The following is a 19,778-nucleotide window of genomic DNA, read 5'->3' as shown; positions in this document are numbered from 1 at the left end:
AAACTGTATAAGTAATATCTTGAGAGCCCTAGACTGATGTCAGCTTGAAGCTCACATGTAAGTTTGAAAGAAGGATGATGCCAATGATACCACTTGCTGTTTGCCCTAACTTTTCCACAATCCAAGCCAAAGAGACAAACAGTAGCAATAGACCTATGGACAACAAAGCAAAGCACCTTTAGCCATATCCGTTTACATTTTAAAGAGTCTGGCAGTCTTTCTAAATCAAAGTGTGATCTGACATCAGTCAAGATGGGCCTAAGAAAAATTTACTGTAACTATACTTTTTGTCACTTTGGTGTTTGAATTAACATCAAATTTGCTGAGCAAGGTACAAGTGGCAAGCAAAACGTCCAAGCTGATTATCTGCAAAGATTCTCAGCAGTCAAATTTCATGCAGGCCAATTTCAGCAAGAAATCTTGTATTATGCAAAATAAGAGGAAAATCTTATCCAATATGTCTGATCTATTCTATCAAGCAATGCAGTTTGAATATTTTCAATATTCATAACAAGTGCAGTGTAATATGATTTATAAGAGATTACTGAAACAAATCTGAATATTTTATATATTTTTTACTCTGTCTCTGCAGAGATATCTCATAAACTTAAAGTCTAATGGAGTCATTGAATAAATTACTTGCTTGGCTTTAATAATTGCAACAGGAGTTAGAATTAGGACACTAAATAATAAAAGAAGCTTTATGTATCTACTAACCCACATTCTACTGCATAGAGGTGAGATTTGAGAAGAAGATGCCAACACTTGAAATACTGCTATGAACAACAAGTGACTTTGGAAATCTTGTCCTATACAAGTAATTTTTCTGTAAAGGCAGAGATGTTTTAAGAACAGCAAAAGAATGCATGACCACATTTCTGAAAAGAGTAATAAAGCCATTGTCATAGGATTATTCTTAATCTAAGGAGAAGTTCCCAGAGGCTATCAAATAAATAGAAGACAAGCTTCTGGATATAAAAAAGCTAGCTACTTTTTGGAAGAGTTAACTGAAGTCTATTGTTGCATGTATTACAGTGTTTAAACTTCTAAGTGTATCTTAGTGTTGCATTTCTTGTTGAAAGGAATGCGAACTAAGATCACCCTCCTAGACAGAGAAGCTTTTTTATTATCATTTAATGTCATTTGCCAGTGAACTGTCATTTAAAAATTGTGTGTAATAATTCAGGTCATACCACTTTGAAGTTTCACTTATATTTAATTTACCCCAGGATATCTTATTTAATAAAGAATTATTCAAACCCTAATGAGTCCAGATGAATCAGATTAGGATGATAAAGAAAAGAAATAAGATGTCCTACAATATTTTAGACAACAGATCTTTGAGACTACCCAGAAGACTGTGATCTACCAGAGAAAACAGCTGGAGACCTAAAGCAAGGATACAGTTTTGTTTTGTTTTGTTTTGTTTTTCAGTAAATACAAATTGATAAGCACCAGGGTGGTAGAAGAACCATTTAAATGAAGTTGTGAAAAGAAAAAAGTATGTACCACCCTTACTACAAATCCATCCAATAGTTTTAAGGAAAACAGGGAGACTCGAGGAGAAGGGAGGGGAGAGAAGAAAAGGGGAAGGGAGGGGAGGGGAGGGAAGGGGAGGGAAGGGAAGGGCAACAGAATAGGAAAAGAAAAGAAAAGAAAAGAAAAGAAAAGAAAAGAAAAGAAAAGAAAAGAAAAGAAAAGAAAAGAAAAGAAAAGAAAAGAAAAGAAAAGAAAAGAAAAGAAAAGAAAAGAAAAGAAAAGAAAAGAAAAGAAAAGAAAAGAGAAAAGAAAAGAAGAGAAAAAAGAAAAGAAAAAAGAAAAGAAGAAAAGAAAAAAAAGGAAAAAAAAAAGAAAAAAGAAAGAAAATATATTTTGAGAAATCTGAGTGTTTGTAAACTGTATTGCCTGTCTGGATATAATGACTTCTGAGGTATGAATTTTCTATTTCAGTAGATCCATCCCTATACTTCCACTTTCCTTCATAGTTTCTAAGATGCTTTTGATTTCATGCTAAATCTGGATTTCAATCCTTTACTGGGCCTGAAGTCGGTATAGTGTACGAAGAACTGTCGTAGCTTGTTCTCATGTTATGCGATCACTATCCCAACTACTGAGACACTGAAGTACAGTCACTGAGAAATACTCCCAAACTGGCTTTGAAATGGTATATTATTGTCACTTGAAGAATGGATACGAAGGATATCCACAAAAGCATAAATTTTCATGTAACACCATCACCAACGCTTTTTGCTCAAATAAACTTTACTACGTCATTTTATTTCGATGGACTTTTGCAGAGAAAAAGGAACCGTGAACTGACTGAAGTGATTGGTGGTATAATTACAGACCTAAATGACGGCATGTTTTTCTCACTGGAGTGAACAGATGGGACATACACTACAGAATAGACTTCAGTAAAATGAGGTGTCTAATTAGTTCACTACTAATAGTACCGCCTTCATAGAAAATACAAAATGTTAGAGTTAGGGGTCCCTAGAAAGCCAGTAATTTTATATAAAATTGTATTTCGTTCCTAGGGTTCTCGTACTTGAACCAGACTCTACCAAGCATGAAGAATAAGGCGTCCAGCCTGCCCCTGGCAATCTCATAAGCAAGTCTTTTAGACATCTCAAATACAACAAAAGTTTTAATAAGCAATGCCAAGAAGTCCAGGCACTACATTTCTCAAAACATGGCAATTTTTCTTTAGATTCCATACACTGACTTTTGAAAATAGCCAGTGTTACTGATGGTGGATAAAACTAGGCAAGCAGTGGACAGGGGTTTTAAATGTTGAGCAGAACTTTTGCTAGAAAATTGTGAAAAGTTGAAATATATATTCTGAAAGACATAGTCTGTTTTGTGTACTTGATTTTAACTGTACAAATGTCAAGAATCAGACGCCCATGTTCTCCAACTACAAACAGACCACAGCAAGTTTATCAAGCATGGAATCACCAATTTACCTGTTCAGCAGTCTTTTCTGTAAGGAAAACTCCAAAGATTTTTGGAAGGAGATATATTTTTGCATTCTAGCCCAAGAGGTAAAACTGTTCTGTACTCATACTGAGGATTTTAGTCAGCATTTTAGCTAGGTAGCAAAGGTGGTTAAGAGCTTCTGGACAGTGTGATCATCACAGCCATCAAACTGAAGGAAAGGATTATCCACCCCCCCTCTATCAATCCCCTCTTCCAAACACTTTAATGTTACATTTCTGTGACTAGATGGTTGGACAATTTGGTGGATAAGGAATTGGCTCTATGGTCACATTCAAAGAGTTACAGTCAGTGGCTCAATACCCGGGTGGAGAGGAAATGATGAGTGGTGTTCTTCAGGGGTCATTATTGGGACCTGCACTTTTAACATCTTTGTTGGTGACACAGACAGTAGCACTGAGTGCACACTTAGGAATTTTGCCAAGGACACCAAGCTTAGTGGTGTGATTCACATGCTGGAAAGAAGGGATGCCATCCCAGGGGGACCTGGACAGGTTTGAGAGATGGGCCCATGTGAAACTCATGAAGTTCAACAAGGTCAAGGGCAAGGTCCTGTACAAGGTTGGAGCAATCCCAAGCACAAATACAGGCTGAATAGAGAATGTTTTGAGAGCAGCCCTGAAGAGAAGGACCTGGGTGTTGACAAGAAACTTGACACGAGCTGGCAAAATGTTCCTGCAGCCCAGAAAGCCAATCATTGGATTCATCAAAAGAAGTGTGGTCAGCAAGTTGAGGGAGGTTATTCTCCACCTCTGTTCTGAGATCACAGTGAGAGTCCTATGTTCAGTTCTGGGACCCCCAACATAAGAAGGACACAGACTACAGAAAAAATGGGAAGGGACTATTTTTCATGGACAGGACAAGGGCTAACAGTTTTAAACTAAAAAATGGCAGTTTAATATTAGACATTAGGAAGAAACTCTACTCTGAGGGTGGTGAGGCACTGGAACATGTTGCCCAGAAAAGTTGTGGATGCTCCATCCCTGAAAGTGTTCAAGGCCAGGTTGGATGGGGCTTTTAGCAACCTGGTCTAGTGGAAGGTGTCCCTGCCTATGGCAGGGGGGCTGGAACTAGGTGATCTTTGAGGTCCCTTCCAACCTAAACCCCTCTTTGATTCTGTATTTTATGAAATCTGACTTATTCTTTAATTCTTGTGTTTTATGCATACACTGAGAAACTATATTTTCATCATCTAGGAAGGATCCAGCAATTTCTTCCAAATCTCTCTGTTTTATTGTTTCACAATTCAATTTATTTCAATTATATAGTTAAATAATGAATGTCAAATAAAAACGTAAATGAGGGACAAAACTGTTTACATCATTTTGTCAGGTTATTCCCTGTTAAGTGTACCTTATCATAGCTTTTGTTTTGGTACAAATAAAATTTTCTAAAAATCACCTAAGCAGTACAAATTCTTTCTGTGTACACACAGGGTTTAAAATTATATTACATTTTTTACCTTCTCTGTACAAGACATACCTAAAGCAGTAGTAACCATTTTATCCAGACACAGTTGGAGAGATGCAATTTAGTGATTTGACAAAAAGAGAGATTCATAGAATCATAGAATCATAGATTATCCCGAGTTGGAAGGGACCCATAAGGATCATTGAGTCCAACTCCTGGCACCACACAGGTCAGACCATTCAAAGAGGTTATTTACCATAATTGTTACTTGTATTAATTTCAGTAGAAAAAGAAACATATTACTTAATGGAAGCACCCTGCTACTCCATTTCAAATCAGAGCTAAATGTTTATTTATTTTTTTTTTAATTTTTATTTCCTTATCAGACTACTTTTGTCCTGTGTTTCTTCAAAGATTAGGTCAGTAACCCACTATTTTTATTAATCGTGTGACTAAAATTCAATATTTGGAATAAAAATAAAGTAATAAAATTAATATGTCATCAAGTAATAAATGAGCATGTCATAAAGATCAGCTTGGGAGAGAAGGGCTTGCCTTAAGAGGCAAGCCAAAGGATATAAGAACTATCAGAAAATTCTTTCAGAGGTGCACTCCTAACACAAACTAAAATCTTAAACTATATACACTCTTACTTAGTTTTCCTGAAGTCAGTAAAGTTATTCGTTTTTTTAAAATCATTCTTGATCCTCTATTGACCCTTGGCTTTGTTTTCTGAGGCATCACAGACAATCAATGACAAATACAAAGATATAACCACAACACTGAAGATTTTATTTGACCCACAGTATTTAGAAGATTCAATTACAGCACAGTCTGGTGTTCATTCTGATTTCAATAAACTCATAAACTGGGGTGGTTTTGTGTCATTGTTTTTTGTTTCTCTAGTGTATCTTAAAGACAGTACAGAAATAATGATGATGTACTAAGATGAATGCAAGCTGTCACCATGATTTCAGGGCTTTTCTGACCAGTTCCAGGACTTAAACAGGGAAGCACTGACTGGTTCATTGACAGTCTTGTATGAATACCTTTAGCCTCTGAGCAGCTAATGCTCCTCAGCAGACTTAGTCTGAGCAGATCCTTCTGTAGAGTACTATAGAAGAGGCTGCTGTTAGACTGAAACTAGATTTTCTAGTTCTGATATAAAAGTTTTCTCTGCCACCGAGGACCAAACTTAGAGATTTCTTATTTGCATGGCTCTGCTCCTTTAATAAAGCCCAGGGATTAGCAAAAGACTAGGAAAAATGTACGTCTTGTGAAGACTTAGGAGCAAGGAGACAAATACTGCATTAAGAACTGCATCTACCAACAAAAATATAAAGAAAGAGCAACTGAACAACCCCAACTCTTTCATCCTGTCTTCACAGGAGAGGTGCTCCAGCTCTCTGATCATCTTCATGGCCCTCCTCTGGACTCATTTGAGCAGGACCATAATGAGAACATCAGGTCATTCATTATATTTACTTGTAAAAGTGTTGTTTTCTCATCCATATAAATTTTGATTTATGTTGTTACACATATTTCTAGTCTAATTAGACTGTTAGACTGAGACACAAAGGATGCAAACAGAAATGTACCCAGTAATCCTTTTCGTCTCATATACTTTTTCAAAGGGAGATGAGAACATTATTAGGTCAATCTCATCATCTACTGATAAGGCCTGGCCTTCTGACAGCTGTGAAAACAGGATTATAAAGATCTTAACAGGAAGCATATGATTCACTGCTATTATAACTGAAATTAAATGAGGGAGAAATAGCTGTAAGAGGCAGTTTACTGTCTATGGATATTTGCATACTTCAGTGTGTCTTAGATATCAGAGGAGAAAGCCATCCCTTTCCACAAGATCAGTTCAGGCACAAAAATACTATACTACAGAGAAAGAAATATTTATCTGCCAGACCACTGTTCTCCCTGATGCAGCTACATACATCCAAGATACCTGGTCAGCTTTCTAGATTGAAACGTATGTAGGAGCTATGAACAAATAAAATTATTTTTACACATTGCAGTATAAAAGCAAGTTTGCTCAATGTTCAACTGTTTCCTTTATCTCCAAGCATGCAAAAAGGACTACTTCTTTTGATCAGAAGTTGTTGTGAATTTTGTGGTGAAGAAGAGCAACACTTAAGTGCCTTAGATTTTTTATTAGCCTCACTCAGTATTTAGTTCATGATGCCAGAAATCTGATGTGATTGCATGAATTCAGATACCTCTTATCACTACTCACTGGATCAAATCTTAGCAACATACAGCCTTTCTACTAGGACATACCATTACTTTTCTCTGTCCAAGTAATTTGCAGGCTATACAGTCATATGGGGACAAGTGCTCACAATGTTTGCTCCAAATAAATGTTTAAAGAGTAATGATTGATAAGAACTTGAGTCCTAATCTTTCCATCCTTCATCAGAGATTTAATATTTCACTCCTTATTATTAAAAAGAAACAATCAAACAAACAAAAAAGAACTATCAAATCATTTAAAATTTTTGATTTCTGGTTACCATACTAAAAATATGGTACTGAAAATAATTTTTCATTAAATCCTAAAAAAAAAAAAAAAAAAGATATGCAAGTAAATTAGTAAATTTTCAGTATGTTCTTTACATGTACTAATATCTCTCCTCTGTATATCCTGATTTGCCAAAAGAAAGCATTGCTGGAATACTACCAGACCAAAAAAAAAAAAAAAAAAAAAAAAAAAAAAAAAAAAAAAAGTAGATTCTGACAAAATCTAAATGCTCTAATATCTCCTTATAACATGTCAAAAATCAATCAGAAAGCTCTATAATTCACCAGAATAAACATTTTTAAGACACTGCAATTTATGTAATCTAGCCAGTGATTCAATGTTCTCTTTTGCTAGCCTACTTAGGTCTCTCTAGTTGTTGGTCTTTTGAAAAACGACATTGTTTTGTTATTGATTTGGAGACACACTATTACAATATTATAAAATTGTTCCCAGGCAGCACTGAAATATAAACATTTTACAGCTCTGGTGACACAAACTTTGAAAGATTCCTTACTGATGCACCCTAGGCCTGAGGATGATGTTTGTAAAAGCTTAAGCAATGTGTAGAGACATATATAAATTTGCTGGTAGGAAATGTAAAGAACGCATTTTCAAAAAGTCTCAGTCAAGTTCCCAGTATTGAAGCTGTTTCATCTAAAAGGAAGGTAAATCATTGTTAGCACATAAAAACAAATATTTTTTGATTCTATCTAAATACCCCATTAGTTTGAGCTGTATGAGCTGTAGCTCAAACCCTATCCAAATTGCCCATAAAAACAAAGAACCTCATATCCAAGACAACTGATCTGAGTGTTCATAACTCCTGAGCAGTACTTGCCCTAAGGTATACCTTGTTAAATCTTATGTTGAAAAGGCCTACCAACCAAGGCCCTTCAGAAGAGAGGTCTGTTATCATGTACGAATACATTCCCTGCTTCAGAAGTGAGCAGCTTGCTGCTGTCAGACTGAAGAGACCTTGCCTGCATCCCTGGCAGGCTACGGAAAACAGGAAACCTTGTGAGCAACATTTCAGGAATTTGTATGCCAGGAAAAAGACGATAGATGAATAGTGATTTGGAAGATAGTAATCTGGGTCTTATGTTTTGAAGTCTTTTGGAGCTTTAGACCCAATGACGACCTTAAAAATTTTTTTGTGAAATAATTACTTATACTGTGGGCACTTTGAAATAAAAGAGTAACAGATTTCATAGGTATGTAACCTTACCACTTCATCTGATTTATAAAGCAAACTCATCCCTGACTGGGGTATCCTCAATAAATAGAACATGTGACTGCAAATATTTAATAATAAAAGTATTTAATACTTAAATTCCTCTGAATACTTTGGACAAAGAACTTCCAATTACATTTTGGGGTGAAGCACAAAATGCTTTTGTACAAATTCCTTAAATCTAGTTATCTAGTTCTTCCTTACAGAGTGATGTATTTTTTTTTTCTCAGTGAAAAGTAAGCTGAATTTTTTTTTCCCCATGAAGATCAAATTTTCTGCCTACCTTTAAGAAAAGTTCATCATGTGTGGCTATATTTACTTATAGATGCAACTTCTCACTTAAACTTTTTACGTGATAAAGAGAATAGGTCTCTAATCCTAAAGAGAGTCATTTTTTAATCGTCTCATCTTAAATAAGTCCTTGATTCTTTTCACCTCAAAATTTTTAAGTAATGAGAAATAAAAAACACATTTTGCTAGTAAGCTTATATAGATATGTTCAAATAACAACCTTTATGTCTTGAATTAGCCATACATTCTCCATCAAAAAGGATAAAGATCCCTTCTTGCACTGGCATTTTGCAATATTGTGTGTGTGCATGTTAAATCAACATTCTCTCATTTACGTTATAGAAATTATGACCAAATTCTCCTTGTGTTTATAAGAATATAAAATATTCTAATACAAAAAATAAATATTTTGCAATATTACATATTAGTGTATTATATATATACACTATATTATGATACAATATATATTTAAATATATTAATTAATATAATATAAATTAATATCTAAACATAATAAATATAATACATTAATATCTAAAGATAAATGATGCAAGTGCTAGTAAGCACATGTTATTTCGAAACTATAACTTACTTTATACATCTCTATGAATACTATGAATACTTCTAATGGGAGTGGACACATGATTAAGTAATTGTCCTGGTTTCAGCTAGGATGGAGTTAATTTTCCTCCTAGTAGCTGGCAGGGTGCTATGTTTTGGATTAGGATGAGAAGAGCGCTGATAACATGCTGATGTTTTAATTGTTGCAGAGCGGTGCTTACCCTAAACCAAGGACTTTTCAGCTTCTCACTCTGTCCTGCCAGCGGGCAGGCTAGGGGTGCTGCAGGAGCTGGGAGGGGACAGACCCAGGACAGCTGACCCAAACTGGCCAAAGCGGTATTCCATACCATCTGACGTCATGCTAAACAATATATAGGGGTGGCTAGCCGGGGTGGGGGGGCCGGCTGCTCGGGGATAGGCTGGGCATCGGTCAACGGGTGGTGAGTAATTGCATTGTGTATCACTTGTTTTGTACACATTGTTATTAGTATTACTATTATCATTATTTTATTATTTTTTTCTTTTTTCTCTGTCCTACTAAACTGTTTCTATCTCAACCCACAGGCTTCATTTTCCTGATTCTCTCCCCCATCCCAGAGGGGGGTTGGGGATGAGTGAGTGAATGTCTGTGTGGTGTTTAGCTGCCAGCCGGGTTAAACCACAACAGTAATCTGAACAGCCAGTATGACATCCATACAGTCAAACAAGCAGCAACAAGAAAACAGCATTTTTTTTTTTTTTCCAGGAAAACAAAACAAAGCACAGAATTCAGAGTGGAATTTTCAGTTTTGATATTTAAAATCAACTGTGATCTTGAAGGTGAAAGATGCACAAACTAAAAATGTTGATTTCTTTGCAGAAGATTTCTTTTCAATAATGACATACAATTATTAAAATCACATCCATCTGTGTAGCTTGTAAGATAATTTTAAACTGAAAGAGTGCAGCAGTAAAATATATGCATGTCCCTGAAGAAGATGTTCTGCATCTTTAGGTATGTGTAAACATCTGCCCAAAATGAGGACAACTTTCTGACAGTGTATGGTAATCATGAAATAACTTTGTCTAGAAAACTTTTCAAGTACAGAGCATACACATGAGTTAGAAATATTTATTTTTTCTGTCTGATGAGCTTGGAAGGACACACTCTGCCCCTGATTTAAATTCCAGTAAGAAAATAGATGAAGTAAGAATAAAAGACAGAATGCAATTATTTAAAATTTTTGTAGGGGGACAATATTCAGACACCTAAGAATTTACCATTGCATAAGTATTCTGCCCAATGCCAAGGCTGAGCATGCACCTTCCCATGACAGAACTGACGGAACAACTTCCCAGTGATCATGCTGTCCTCGCTAGTACTTTCAGACAACGCATTCCTCTGCCTTCTACAAATAACGATTCCTCCTGCCAAAGTAGAATACTCACAACTAGTGATGATAGTTAGATTTGCTACCTAAAACAGATACCAACACTGTCAGGGATGATCTATAGATGAGGTTTAAAGTACTTTTAATACTTCAGATTTTGAAGGCTACCCTATCAAGAAGAAGGTATCTATAGTTTATGACTTTCTTTTCAAAATATAAAGTTTATTTTGACTTTTTTTTTATCTCAACTAATCTGTAATAAAGCACTGAAATCAGCTTTCCATGGAAGACTGGTGGATTTTGTTTGCTGTTTGTTTGTTTTAGTATTAAATATCAGACCTGAAAAATAAATAAATAAATAAATAAATAAAAGCAGTATGAATAATTCCCATTAATTTCCTTCCAATATTTTAAAAATATTGGAAAGAAATGTCTCAAAGTTGATTGGAAAAAAAATGTCTCAAAGTTGATTGGAAAAAAAAATAGTGTATAATAATGCATAAATGTGCATAAATGCACATGTTTTCACAAGAGTTGGAGACTCAGAGTGAGGGAAAATTTGAATTTCTAATGTAAAATGTCACCTAGAAGCTTAAAGTTAGCAGAGACATAAAGTCAATCCGTAACTGTAAACTATAAAAGTCCATAATTATGAACTACAGAAAGTGCTAGGAAAGATAAGGCAAACTAGCAAAAATTAGATAAATATATTTTGACTCGTCTAATACAGGAAAGATGGGGATGATTTTCATTATAAATGCATGAGTTTTAGAAACAGTAAATTAATTAAACTCTGGAATCATATATACAAAGCTAAAGCTTTTCTAAACATTTTTGAAGAGAAGGAAAGGTTATTTTTTTGAGGACTTCCCCTGTGAAATCTGGAAGGCTTGCAGCATCACAAAATGTAAGAAGAAATCATGGATATCTGTTAAATACTGCTAAAGAAATGTGAACTCTGTTGTCAAAAATTAACAAATACTGTTCTTACCTATTATGTACTTACCTACTATCTTATCTAGCTACTGTTATAACATACAGGTGCAGAGATAAACTCAAGAACATTATTCTGGAAAAAAAAAATGATTGCAGTTATTTGTATTAATGGATTAAAAAAAAGCATTAATGGATTAAAAAAAAAAAAAAAAAAAAAAAGAGAGACACCAGATAATGAAACCTTCTGCAAGTGAACTAAAAATGGTGAGACTAAAGTGTGAGGCATCATAGTAGCACAATTCTGCAACACATATTCTCACAGTTTTTTGTGGAAAACTGCACAGCACAAACAACAAAATAAATTCAAACTCTTGACATATACTGATATTTAAATATATACTTGCATTTTTAGGACAATCTAGAAAGAGGAGAGTAGCACCCTAGAGCAGAGTCAATTGAACAGCAGTTTTCACTTCCAAAGACTAATTTTGTCATGCAGGACTTTGAACCAGTATTGCTAGTGAGATATCTTAGAAAAAAATGGGGTAGACTATCATACTACTCTCTGAGGTTTCATTACAACTGAAATTGTATGAATTAGGTTTTGGCAGAGGTTACGTTATTACAACAGTTATAGCTTATTAAAGTAATTACACAATAAAATTTGAATCAGCAATATTGACTATTTCTCTTGCTTAAAACTAAAAAATGATGTAAAAGTGACTTGTGAGTTTGGAAAGTTTTTTGGTTTTGTGTGCCAAGTAACACTCAAACTCATTCACACAAACTTGTTAAAAAGAAAACAATCAAATAAACGATGTAAAAAACATTCCTAGGGCAAAGTGAAATATAAAACAGTTAAATATATTATACTGAGACTACCCTTCTAATTATGTTTTCATTACTGTATTACACTATTTGGATTTTATATTTCAAAATAAAATAAAAACTAAAAACAGAGTAATATGTATTAGGATGAAGTACTATGGTATTGTTACTTAGTCCTCATTGAAATACTTCTTGATTTGGGATTTTGTATGAGAAAATATGTTAGGATTTTGCTTTGAAAATACAGTAAAGAACACTCTGACTAAAAAGAAAAATATTCAAAACAGGGGTAAGTAACACAAATTTCTCCTACACCAGCCACAGGTTGTGTCATTTGCAGACAGAGCCACAATAATCCATGCTTCCATTACATGAACATTCAATGGACAATTGCAATGTGTTTTCTCCCATAAGATCATGTAAAACCCATTCTTGCATAGAGCACATCTGATTGCCTGCTAGATAAGGTAAAATGCCAGCCACCTAAATAGTACATAGCCATTTCTTTGCAGACATCAAAAGACCAAAAACCTTGCCTATGTAGACTTGGAAATAACAATAACTGGAATTTTGGGCTTTTAATGAAGAAGTGAAGCGCTTTTGTTTTCTGTTGTCATTGGGGGTGTTTTATTGATTGCTCTTTGGTTGGTTGTTTTGATTTACTTTTTGTTTTTTCGTTTTTTTGGGTTTTGTTTTTAGTTTTTATTTTATTTTGTTTTAAGAAATCTCTTCCTGCCTTGAGTAGACAGACCTTTTTTGTTGTTTGAAAACCGTATAGTTGGATACATCTATTTGAGGTCATGAGGTTTTGTATCAACCCTATGGCTGAGCCTATGTTAATCCTAAACAGCTATTAACACAGCTGTTAAAAAGTCTTCACTAAATGTTAGTGTCTTATCAATATTTTGCATTTCTACACTCCTTTTCCTCATTTCTTATTCATACTTTTTCAATATTCTTCTCATTTTTTGTTTAATTTTGTTTCTTCAAATCTTATTGTCTTTTTCTTTTTGAATTATAACCTGTTTCATCCAATGTTTTTGTTCATTTTCTAGATGGCAGCTCCATCGTGATTACAATATAGCTGTCAAAATTTTTCCTTTGCAGTGCCCTCTAAGACATACTGCAGATGCACTTGGAACTTTTATCAACTTTCTAAATAACAAATTTAATTTATAGTTCAAAAGTTGCATATTTTTGACACTTTAATTCTTGCATCATGTAACTCCACATAGAGAGTAAGAATTTAGAACAGTTGGCATGAGGTTTAAATTTTCGGAGTAGATAAATTCTACTTTCAAAAGTCAAAATATAACTGGCAAACAAAAGCTACAAAAATCTGTAATCATGACTTTGCCTATGATGTTTATCTGATCTCTTTGTGTATGTATGCACTAGCATTCTTTAAATCATGAATACATACTAGTTCTTCTATAGACACCACTGCTCTGTGGCATTAAAAAAAAAAAAAAATCATAGCTACAAAATGTACAATACATTTTATATAAACTGACAGATTTCACACTTAGAAAAAGCTCCCTCCAAACAAAAGCACCAACATATCTTCCTATGTTATGAAGTCATTTTGCTGAGAAAGGGGAGAATTTGATTACATTTCTTTATAAGGCATGTCATGTTTAAGAAGCATTGGTAGGTAATCTGGTCATAAATAAGAGCTCTGTCGGCTCTGCTGCCCGAGGTGCCGACACCTTGGATCATGTCTGAAACCAATGTTATTTGCAGCCTATTTTCACTCTGGGTTTGACAAGAACTCAACTTCTGCCCTCTACTTTCATGCCTTTACAATTTACAGATTTCTTTTAATAACATTACTAAAAATAAATTATTGAAAGTAGATAAGACATTATCCAAAGTGAAGTAAAATTAAACAGGAAGTGTGTATCAAGGCTACGCGGCACACCTGAAAGAAAAGACTATTTGTCCCCAGTCAACTCAAATATCTCAGAAGAGCAGCAGTTTACATAATGAATGTTGTCACCTAATTAAGTTTCCTGCAGGTAACCAGGAATCACCAAAACATGCAGGTCACAAGGACCTTCTACATGTCCCTGTGTGGAAGGGTTACATAACAATTTCCCAAATTGGTCCTTCTTGGTGTACAACAGGGATCTAAGAAACTTGAGAGTACTGCACACATTGTCTTACTGAAAGACAGTCCTGGAAAAGATCTTGAATTCAAAGAACTTCTTAGTGGCATTGGTTGGGGAATGGTTGAACCAGATGATCTTGGAAATCTCGTCCAACCTTAATGATTCTATGATTCTGTGACTGCACACAAACAATAACTTGCTAATTAGTTCTGGAAAAGAGATATGAATCACCTTGTTAAATGTTAAATCACCTTGTTAAATGGGAAAAAAGTCCCAGAGGCCAAAATGGTAGTCTGGGGTTCTGCATTTCTATGAAGGTCATATACTTGTTGATGCAGCTAGAGAAAATTCCACAGCCAAACTCCATCTTTTTATTTGGGAGTTTCAAAAATCGTAACTTAAATCGAGGAAATCTGAATAAATACATCGCTATGTATGTTTTGTGTGAGGTAGAGGAAGCTGTGGGACTAGTTTAAGGACTACAGTATGCGCGTAGCAACTTCAAAAATACGAAAATATGCTTTCATAAAACATAAATCATAAAACACAATGTAATGACCCCCTGAAGTCTCAAAAGATAGATACGTTTATGCAATGTGTGAAGTTCCTAGGCTACCTGCAACCTCCAGGCTGAGGTACATAAACATGCAGATAACTTCTTTTTCTAAGCTGCCTCTAATGGACCCATTTAATTTGTATACACAGTACAGTAACTTTCTTTATTGTCCTATAGGTCACCATCCCTTCTTTGAAAAGGATAAAAGCCCATCTTCTGGTGTTTTGAGACTTGTCTTCATTCATAAATGCAACATTTAATATATCATCAATTAAATATTCTGTCGTTTGTCCAGCAATATCCAGCAATAAATCTGGAGTAACAACAACAATATATACATACATACATATATATATATATATGTATATATATATTAATATATATATTCAGACAATATTCTTCATTTTAATATTTTTTATTGCTTCTTTTTTTTTTAACTCCCTTCACTGACATTCTTTTTGTGTCTTCCATTAAGAATAAGTTTTATTGTGTTAGAGTCTGGCAGTTATCTATGCTCTAAAAATGTATGCAATTATTTGTCAACCTTCATGAGGTAAAATTCCCAACAATATATTATTTTCAGTGTGGATACATATTTGCATGTTGCTATACATCACGGACTACTAAATCCAAATGACATTCCAGGTCATTAAAACAAAGTAATCTTGAAAAATTGTTATCTACGAAAGGAAATAGCACATTATAACTGTGTGTGCAGTTTTCATTCTTCTCCAAAATGTCTTAAAAATTTTCACTGGCAAATACATTTAGTCAGAAACCTTATGCCTAACCCTAAAGCTACTGAAAAAAAAAAAAAGAAATAATTTTTCAACTGCTTGAAAGATTATTGAATCTAAAATTCTTATCATGACAGGCCCTAAGAGTAAGAGGAATGTCAATAAATAACAACAAAAAAGAAAGAATACAGATGACAGTTTCTATTTATAGGTAAGATGTATTGTGAAACAATACCACACCAAGCCATAAAACACAGGCATTTATTTTTTGTCTGTAGAATCTAATCATTACCTTTCCTAGGCTAATTCTAATTTTAACAAAACAGCAAATAATGAAGGATCCCTGTCCAAAACACACACACACATCCTGTCTCTGGCTGTGTTCTAACAGACAGAACACCAGAAATCACCACACAAATAACAAATAAAATAACATAAATAACAAATAAAATCATACAGTCTTTAAAAGTGGAAAACGTACACTACAATACATATTTTTACTAGAATAATACATTGATACTTCTTAAGGGACTGTTAAACCACTGCATTTCTTGATGAGCTGGCATTCTTATTTTTGTTCTTTCTCATAATCTCCAACTAACACTGTTGGCTCAAATGTTCTATTTTAAAATGGGTAACTTACACCCTATACTAAGCTATTCCTGACTCTCCCGCTTCTCAATGTGTTGTTCTATTACCATGATTTTGAAATTCCTAGATCCCAGTTTGAGGTATATTTCATTTCATTCTTAACTATGAAAGTATGAAAAACATTCTTATTCAAGCAAACACAATTATTAATGTGAGGAAAGATAGTACTACTACAAGTACATATTTCATACAATAGAAAGTTACTTTTTTCTGTTTGTAGATTTGCACATGCCGGGAACTGCAAGATTACAAACACACAGAAGACATAGCAAATCTTCACTGTCTAGAGAAACAGCCACATGAGCATCTGCAGTTCTGCTTGCTATGACTAGCATTTAAATCATAACCACAAGACAAAAGATGATTCTGCAAATAAAAAATGTATATTAGAAAATATTTGAAGAAAAAGGATACCTGTTTAAAATGATGACAATCGGTTTTCTTGTTTGTTTGTTTGTTTTTCTGGCAGATCTAGACGAGGAGTGAGGTGAAGTATATCTGTTCCACTCTAGAAAAAAAAATCAATTAGCACAAGTTCTTCCAGACTTGGAATTACAGTGATGCCATTTGTCAGGAAGTAGTCAGGAATTGGAATGGGTTGCCCAGGGAAGTGGTGGAGTCATTGTCCCTTGGAGGTGTTTAAGAAAAGGTTTGACATGGTTTAGTGGGTGACATCGTTAGTAAGGTGCTGGTTGGATCAGGTGATCTTGAAGGTTTTTTCCAACCTTAATGATTCTATGATTCTATGATTTTACTCAATGCACACCTTAAAAACAAACAAGCAAGCAAGCAAACAACAGGAAAAACAGCAAAACAGAGAAAGCCTCATTATTAATAATGATACAGCTATAAAATATGATGCTGTAACTGGTAAAATTATGGGAATAGTTTGTTCTCTGAATTTTCTTCCCCTTCCTATTAGTATTTTGTTTAACAGTTCTTTAATGGAACAACCCTAGTTTACCAAAATAAAGAGGTTTCACCATCTACAATGATGTCTTGTGAGGATACAAAAAGTTCAGAAGAATATGAAAGTTAAAATTTATTAGCCCTTTTTTGTTAACATCCCCAAGCATTCCTCAATGATCCTTTTTTCTCTTGTTTTGTCTAACTGATTAATATAATAAGCTTAAACTAAAGCAATTGCTTCCTGCCTATATTTGACTGGAAGTTTGCCATCCAGCATCTGGTTTCAGACACTAAAAAAGTGAGAAAAATCTTGGCTGTTTTAATACCAATGCTGTTGGTTAGCTCCACACATATAAATCTATCTGTCCCTCTATGTCTCACATCTTTCAGTAGTAAATATGGTGACATTTTTTTGTTGATTAAATATAAATGTAAGTACATATTAGTTAACTTGAGGGAAAGGGAAGAAGAATCAAACAAAAATTTTGACTAAAAATAAGATAATTCTTGCAGAAATCCAATAACCAAAAGCTTTCAAGAAAAAAATATATATATACATATATATATATAAGCTGCTTCCTCTCATGTGTACAAGAATCAAACATTCAGTTCAAGTATCATTTCAAAACAAGATACATTAATATCATGTCTTCTGCAGTGAGTGAAACAGATTTAAGTCTTTTCAGCTGACTGCCTACTTACTGCATGAACTTGACACAAAGTTCCTCATTTTATTAAGCACTCCTTATTTCTAATATCATAGTGTTTCATGAGTAACAGGTCTGCATTTATCCCTGTCACCATCTACATCATATTTTATGTTTTGACTTAAGTTTAATCCTCAGTTTAATCCTGTGCAAAATGAAGAAACTCAATGCTTTTAGTTTCTGTTTGTAAGGCAGAAGTTCCATTCTTAGGTCCATTTTATTGATCCCTGTGATTATCCAACTCCACTTAGTTTTCCCACAGATGCGGAGAACAGAACTTCAGAAAGAAATTAAGGTAAGAATTCCCCTAAGAGGGAAATGATTCCATATGTCTTGGTTTCAAAGACCTTCCTGATGATCAAAGAATCACAGAAGTAAAGAATATCCCAAGTTAAAAGGGACCACAAGGATCATCCAGTCCAACTCCTGGACCACCCCAAAATTAAACCAAATATCTGAGAGATTTGCCCAAATGCTTCTTGAACTCTGACAAGCTCAGTGCCATGACCACTGGGTAGCCTTTTCCAGTGTCTGACCACCCTCTTGGTGAAGAATCTTTTCCTAAAAGGTTTCCTAAAAGGTTCCCAACCTGAACCTCCCCTGATACAGTTTCATGCCATTCCTTCAGGTCCTATTTTTCCTCAGCTATTCCTCATATGTCTTCCCCTCTAGACCCTTCACCAACTCCATAGCCCTCCTTTGGACACTGTCTAGTAGTTTTATGTCCTTTTCATATTGTGGCAACCAAAACTGCACACAGTGTTTGAGGTGAGACAACACCAGCGCAGAGCAGAGTGGGACAATCCCATCTCCAGACCGGCTAGCAGTACTGTGTTAGATGCCCCCCAGGATACGGTTGGCCCTTTTGGCTGCCAGAGAACAATGATGTCTCATATTCAACTTGTCATCAGCCAGAATCCCCAAATCTCTTTCGCAGTGCTGCTCTCTTACAATTAAGATACATCTATTAAACTTACTGGAAAATCTAGGGTTGGTACTGTGATTGTGTAATGTATGGAACAGTTTAAAAGCATCTTCCTATAATTGCAACACCTAAATGATGTATTCAGTTTGTGGCTGTCACTGCCATTTGTTTACAGACTTTTTAGGTCGATGGTCAAACTTTTTATTAACTCATTTATCTTAAATGAAAATTTTCCACAATTCCTGCAAGCCAGCTGTGAGTTAATGTCTGAGCAGCTGAATGCCTCATTCTGAGGAAGGAAGTGAATAATAATGCTGCAAAATATTGCCGCATCCACTTGCTAATTGTTTCCTGATGACTTTGACAGCTGCAAGATATAAGTTGATACAGACTACATAGCTGGTTGTTTTCTAGATTCATTACTCTTTCTGTTTGATCAGTGAACTTTTAGTCTTTATAAGAGTTGCATTATTCTCTACGAAAATTGTTGCTCTGAATTCTGTTGTTCCAAATATTGTATTATATATATATGGAAATAAACATAGTTTATTTATGGTCCTGCCTACATTGAAGAAATTTACATACTGGTGACTGAGATGTTTCTGTTAATTGAACTAAAAACACATTCCTCAAAATGCATAGGACTATTTACCTGGAGATTACTGCTCAACTGCAATGTGTTGGGTCCAATTTTATCCATTTCTGTTTTGTGAAAACAGCTCTCCAATGCAGACATAGGCCCTTCCCTAAATATTAATATTCAATTCAATATTTAACTAAGTTCTGTTACTGCTTGCAGTACCCCACAGAACAAGAGCTAATAAAAGTATCCATAGTAAACACTATAAAAGCACAGAAAAATGGATATTTTTACAAACTATTACATGGAAGACAGGTTCCTTCTTTCCTGGTTTCAGTTAGGACAGAGTTAATTTTCCTCCTAGTAGCTGGTAGGGTGCTATGTTTTGGATTAGAATGAGAAGAGCACTGATAACATGCTGATGTTTTAATTGTTGTAGAGCA

The sequence above is a fragment of the Cygnus olor genome, chromosome Z (genome assembly GCF_009769625.2).
Source record: "Cygnus olor isolate bCygOlo1 chromosome Z, bCygOlo1.pri.v2, whole genome shotgun sequence".
Taxonomy (NCBI): Eukaryota; Metazoa; Chordata; class Aves; order Anseriformes; family Anatidae; genus Cygnus; species Cygnus olor.
Note: the sequence above shows the minus strand (reverse complement) of the source record.